We start from the raw sequence: 7,371 nt of genomic DNA on the forward strand, positions 1-7,371 counted from the left end.
CCCTTGTCTTGGGAGCAGCGCCACACTCTCCACATCATCAGCTATTGCTCGGTTGGGATCGGGATCCATTGCTATAAACAAACTCAAAGTCAAATTGTCAGAAATCACCACACTATCGATTCATCATTTAATGGCATGTATAGCTAGACCCCAAACACCTCACGGTAGTCCTAGAATCGACTAAACCGTGGCTCTGATACCAATAAAATTGTAACACCCCGAACCCGAGACCATCGCCGGTGTCGGACACGAGGGTTAGCAAGCCAAGTTCACTTGTTTTGCCCATCCATTGGACATTTCCAGTCAGGCTGGAAAAACTGCGTCACTGTCGCCTTAAAAATCATATCTCGAGTTTCAAAACTCAGAAACTGGTTTCGTAAATTTTCCCTGAATTTAGACTCATATATCCATCCATGGATTTATTTATAGAATTTTGGTCGGGCCAATTTGTACAGTTTATTAGTTAAAGTCACCCATGTTACAGGGATCGACTGCTCTGACCTTTGCGCGGTATAACTTGAATATCTCTCTGTACAGGGATTTAATGCTGGTGCCGTTTGTTTCTAATGAAACTAGACTCAAAATGGAATCTGTACATATAAGGTATGTCTCCTAATTCTTTCTGGATAATTTATAGTAAATTTTAAAGTTGCGACAGGGAACCCAGAAACCGTTCTGGCCCTGTCTTACAATAGCTTTAATATCTCTTAACATGTAACTCCTATGACCATTTCGTTTCGTCCATATGAAAATAGACTCATCAATGTTCATTTACATAGCTGATTCACTATTTAATACCATTCCTACAAATTTTGGTGATTTTTCACATTCACGTTACTGCAGCTGGCAGCATCTGTTTTAAGGTAGGTCTTACCTATTTTGTAGTCTCCATGAACCAACTAGTCTTGCCTTACATAGGTCCACATATGATCATTTTAACCATGCCAATGGCTGATCATGTGACCAACATTCCATTTCCAATTCATAGTCACATCATGACACCATATATATATATATACAAACCGCAAATAGTTTAAGTTGATACTTCACTATTACGAGCCATTTTCGCATGGCCGTATACATATACATCATAACATATTTAAACCAACAAGGGTAGTCCTATACATGCCATTTCAAGTTCAGCCAAGAATTTATACCAAAATGGGGGCTTGATAGTGTGGATGACTTGACTTCAACGATCCCGAATCCGATTGCTATCGGCGAAATCTAGAAAGCGAGAGCCAAAGTAGCGGAGTAAGCATTTTTATGCTTAGTAAGTCTCAAGGAATATAATCAACTCTAATTACAGCAATACATTCACATAGTTAAATGCATCATTTCATTAATGCACATTCACATAATCATACTTACTTCACCATCCCAACTCTTATGTTCATACACAAATAACGGCTTCATTAAGGCCGATAACTCGTTCCATCATAGGAGCGGATATTCACGCTCTTACTCCTAGCGCAAAGCACACACCGCACTTACCTTGTCATTGGGAAATTTCACAAGTGCATTAGTTGAAATTTTCCAGCAAGCTTATAATTTTCAAATCACATACCTTCGAGTTTAACTGGATGTCGCTACTCGATCAATCGCCTTGGGACATAGCCGGTTATGGTAACCCGCACCAAGGCCTACGGGACTTAACCCGGATATCACGATTTGCACAAATGCCTTGGTCTTAGCCGGATAGAATGACTTCATACGAATGCCTTGGGTCTTAGCCGGATGTAGCCACTAGCACAATTGCCTTGGTCTTAACCGGTTATAATTTCCAGCATAATTGTCTTGGGGCTTAGCCCGGATATCATTCAATTTCTCATGCACACATACATCAATAATCATTGGAGATACATATTTATTTTCGTTACTAAGGCTCAAACACAATTATAATCACTAACATAATCACCTTCGGACTTAGCCGGGTATCATTCGAATACTCATACACACATAAATCAATAATCAATACATCCATATTTCATTCCACATAATTCAAGTAAGGTCACTTCTTGAGGACTTACCTCGGATGTTGTCGAGCGGCTTTTACGGCTATTCGATTACTTTTTCCTTCCCTTGTCCAATTGTGGCCCTCTTAGCTCTTGAGCTAATTCAAACAAATTCAATTTATCAAAACCTCATTGTGCTAGCTTATGGCGAATATGACAAGGAATTTAAATGGTCATATGGCCACCCTTTAGCTTGAATACACAATGGTCATGCACATTTTATACTACATCAAGCAATTCAATACAATTTATTCGAGCATCAAGGAAAAGCTAAGGCCTTCAATAGGCTACCCAAGGCCGAATATACTTGTCCATGTTGAGGCCAATTATGCACTTAATACCACACAAAAACAGCATGCATTTTACTAGTTAATGCTTTGCATATTGTAGCTCAAAACTTACAATATAGCATCAAGCACTCATATGTGTGCTAGGCAGAATGTGCTTACAATTTCACAATTATTCTTCAACATCTTCTTCTTTAAACAAACTTATTCATCACTTCCTTCATAACCAAAACATCATGTGCAAACATATATATACATATATGAGCATGGCGAATTTCAAGGTGTCCATAGCCATCCAAAACACAAATTTTAACTAACATGCAAGAAGCATGAACCATGCTCATGAATGCATCATGGCGAATATGACAATCATGCTCCTTTTCAACTTCAATCATGATAAAACAAAAGAAAGCTCAAAATCTTACTCAAGAGTAGACAATCCATCATTGCATGCATCATCATCAAGCTTCACACTTAGCATGCAATGGCTTTATCACCATAACAACTTTGGCCAAATACCATTTCCATGGCTTAACAAAGATTTGAGCCATGGCTAACATGCACATCAAGTTAGCAACCAAACCATGCATGAAACTCCTAACACAACCTCATACATACCTTAATCTTGATGCAAACTTAGCCAAATCTCCTTCTAGATCTCTTCCAAACCAAGCATGAAGCAAAAATCCTCCTTCTTCCTTAGTTTTGGCTCAAAGAAAGGATGAACAAAATTTTTTCTTTCCTTCTCTACAACTCACGGCAATGGGGGGATTACCACACTCACACACATTTTTTTTTTCATTTTTTATCACCCATACACCTTTGTTTATTATTTCACCCTAAGGCACCAACAAAACATGTTTCATGACATGTTTAGCCCATCCTCCTTGTCATGGCCGGCCACCACCTATAAAGGGGGAATTTGACATGCAAGTCCATTATTTTGCATGCATGCTTTAATTAGTCATCACACATTTCCTATCATACTTTCAAAGTTCATTACTAAGTCCTTTCTTGTGGAATTCACCCTTATAACACTAAATCAATCATCATAAAATGTCATACATGAGCACACATATTATAGGCATCAAAATAAATTTTAATTATTTTTATGCCTCGGTTTTGTGGTCCCGAGACCACCTTCCGACTAGGATCAATTTTGGTCATCACGATTCGGATTGCCACGGTTCGAGAAGTGGAATTCGGCATCGAAGTTGTACCGGGTACTACGCCGATTTCAATAGCCCCGTATCGTATGGCATTAACGGAATTAAAGGAATTGAAGGTTCAATTGCAAGAATTGACGGATAGAGGTTTCGCCTCCGAGAGTTTTTCTCCATGGGGCGACTGTATTGTTTGTGAAGAAGAAGGACGGAACCATGAGGTTGTGCATCGACTATCGTCAACTCAATAAAGTGACGATAAAGAATAAATATCCATTGCCATGAATTGACGATTTGTTTGATCAATTAAAGGGAGCCTCGGTGTTTTCAAAGATAGATTTGAGGTCGGGTACTATCGGTTGAGGGTCGAGAATCGGACATACCCAAAACCGCTTTTAGAACGAGGTACGGTCACTACGAATTCTTGGTGATGCCGTTTGGGCTCACTAATGCCCTCGGTGTTTATGGATTTAATGAATAGAATTTTGAGGCCATACTTGGATCGGTTCAGTAGTTGTATTTATCGATGACATTTTGGTCTATTCGAGAGATGAAACCGAACATCTTGAACACCGAGGCTAGTGTTGCAAATCTTACGAGATAAGCGATTATACGCAAAGTTCATAAATGTGAATTTTGGTTGAAAGAGGTTAGCTTTTTGGGGCACGTGGTGTCCGTGACGGTGTCGGTGGACCGAACAAAATTTCGCCATAGTCGATTGGAAACCACCAAGGAATGTTACGAAGTTAGGAGCTTTTTGGGGCTTGCGGTTATTACCGACGATTTGTAAAGGTTTCTCGACGATAGCCACGCCAATGACGGCTTACTCCAAAAGGATGTTAAGTTCGAATGGACGGAGAAATGTCGAAAAGTTTCGATCAACCTGAAAGCTTATTTGATGAAGCCCCAATTCTAGTGCAACCCGAATCGGGAAAAGAGTTTGTCATTTATAGTGACGCATCCCTACTTGGGTTGGGTTGCGTATTGATGCAAGAAGGGCGAGTTGTGGCCTATGCGCCGAGGCAATTAAAGCCACATGAGAAAAATTATCCGACCCATGATCTCGAATTGGTCGCCATCGTATTCGCCTTAAAGATATGGCGACATTACTTATTTGGTGAGAAGTGCCATGTGTATTCGGATCACAAAAGTCTCAAATATTTGATGACCCAAAGAGACTTAAATCTGCGACAAAGCGATGGCTCGAGTTGTTAAAAGATTATGAGCTCGTCATTGATTATCACCGGGAAGGGCTAATGTGGTTGCGGATGCCTTAAGCCGAAATCTTTGCTTGCTTTTATGAGCGATGAATGTACACTTGTCTATCCTACCCGACAATGTGTTAGTAGCTGAATTGAAAGCCAAACCATTATTGATACGTCAAATTCGTGAAGCTCGTAAAGTCGACGATGAGTTGGTTGCAAAACGGGATGAGTGTGTTAGAACAAGGACTCGAATTTCAAATCGATGATGACGATTGTTTGAGGTTCGAAGTCGTCTGTGTGTTCCAAAGAATTCGGAACTTATTCCAATAATTTTGAAGGAAGCCCATTGTAGTCGAATGGCAATCCACCCGGGGAGTACGAAGATGTACAACGATTTGAAACGTCGGTTTTGGTGGCATGGTATGAAACGAGACATCTCGATTTTGTTTCGAGATGTTTAATATGTCAACAAGTGAAAGCGGAACATCAAGTGCCTTGAGATTACTTCACCGATCACGATACCCGAGTGGAAATGGGATCGAGTCACAATGGACTTTGTATCCGGACCGCCATTGTCAGTGAGTAAGAAGGATGCGATTTGGGTCGTTGTCGATAGACTGACTAAGTCGGCTCACTTTATCCCCGTACGTTCGGATTTTTCAATGGACAAACTAGCCGAATTGTACGTTTCTCGATTGTGAGATTACACGGGTGCCTATTTCCATCGTGTCGGATAGAGATCCGAGATTTACCTCGCGATTTTGGAAGAAGTTGCAAGAAGCTTTGGGTACCAAGTTGCATTTCAGACCGCCTTTCACCCCAAACCGATGGTCAATCCGAACGGATAATTCAAATACTCGAGGATATGTTGAGATGTTGTATCCTTGAGTTTAGTGGTTCATGGGAGCAGTATCGCCTTTGATTGAATTCGCTACAACAATAGCTTTCAATCAAGTATTAAGATGGCGCCTTACGAGGCTTTATACGATTCGTAAATGCCGTACCCCATTATTCGGGTGAACTTAGTGAAGGTAAATTCTTGAGGTTGATTTGGTTAAGGATGCCGAGCAAAGAGTTCGAGTAATTCGTGAAAGTTTGAAAGTCGCCGGATCGCCAAAAGTCGATGCGGATTTGAAAAGAAAAGATATTGAATATCGTGTTGGAGACAAGGTCTTTCTCAAAGTTTCACCTTGGAAGAAGGTGCTTAGATTTGGTCGTAAGGGCAAATTGAGTCCGAGGTTCATCGGGCCATATGAAGTATCCGAACGAGTTGGGCGATGCGATATCGATTAATTTTGCCCCGAGCTCGAAAGGATTCACAACGTTTTTCATGTCTCGATGCTTGACGATATAGGTCTCGATCCATCGCACGTAATTGCTCCATCCGAGATTGAGATTCACCTAATTTGAGCTATGAAGAGGAACCGTTCGCATTATGAGGCGTGAAGTAAAAGAGTTGCGCAATAGGAAAATCCCGTTAGTGAAGGTGTTGTGGCATAAACACGGAATGGAAGAAGCCACTTGGGAACTTGAGGACTCTATGAAAGAGCGATACCGAGCCTATTTACTGGGTAAGATTTTCGGGACGAAAATTTCTTAAGTGGGGAGAGTTGTGACATCCCTAAATTGACCCTAGTCGGAAAGTGGTTTCGGGACCACTAAACCGAAGTCATAATAATAATTAACCATCATAATTGATGCTCATTATATGTATATATGCATGTGTGAAAATTTCATGTTTGGATTTTGTTAATTGTAAGTGAATTTTTATCAAATAGGACTTATGTGAGAAAATTTAGAAATGTGCTAGGCAAATGTAAGGTGGCCTATTAATACATGTGGGAAAGTGTTGTCCTTGCATGTCAAATTAGCCAAAATGAAGCATGATGGCCGGCCATACTATGGGTGGAAACATGTCTCCAACATGTTAGACTAGTGATGCATGTAGGAAACAATAAATTAAGAAAGTTAGCATTAAAGAAATGGAAAAAGAAAATGATGATAACAAAAAAAAGTGTGTGGATGCTTCCCCCCCTGCAGTACATGAGAGAAACAAAACAAAGAAAGAAAGAAAAAAATGTTCATTCTCTCATTTTCTCCTTGCTTGGCGAATGTACTAAGAAGAAAGGGGAAGCTTGAGAAAATCAGCCATGGGAGTTTGCTAGACTAAGGTATGTTGATGTTATCCATGAGATTTATGCATTTTTTAGTTGATAGTTTGAGTTCCACCTAACCCATGGTCTAAACCTTTACCATGAAATGGGGATGATATTCGCCATGGGTGTTGTCTTCTTGGTATCATTGATGTTTGATGTTTGATGTTGTGGTGGTGAGGCATGAAGATGAGTTAAGGTTCAACTAAGGTGGATTTGTGGATGTTATTTGCATGCTAAAGGTAAAGCTTGTAATGATGCATGGTATGGTGTTGTATGGCATTTGGCCATGGTAGGAAATAAAAGGAAACTATGTTCGTTGTTCATGTCATTTGAATGAGAAGTGCTAGTAAGGTGAAGTACAAATGTTAGTGTTTGATTTACTAGTGTATATATGCATACTAGCCTAGTTGTGAATTTGAATCAAATTGGTGTTAAGTCGATACAAGCGACCTTACTTGTTGAATGTATCAAGTGTGGAAATCGGCCTTAACATGAATGTGTATGTTCGCCACATGAACGAATACATATGTTGATGTGTATATTCG

The sequence above is a fragment of the Gossypium arboreum genome, chromosome 6 (assembly GCF_025698485.1).
Source record: "Gossypium arboreum isolate Shixiya-1 chromosome 6, ASM2569848v2, whole genome shotgun sequence".
Lineage (NCBI taxonomy): Eukaryota > Viridiplantae > Streptophyta > Magnoliopsida > Malvales > Malvaceae > Gossypium > Gossypium arboreum.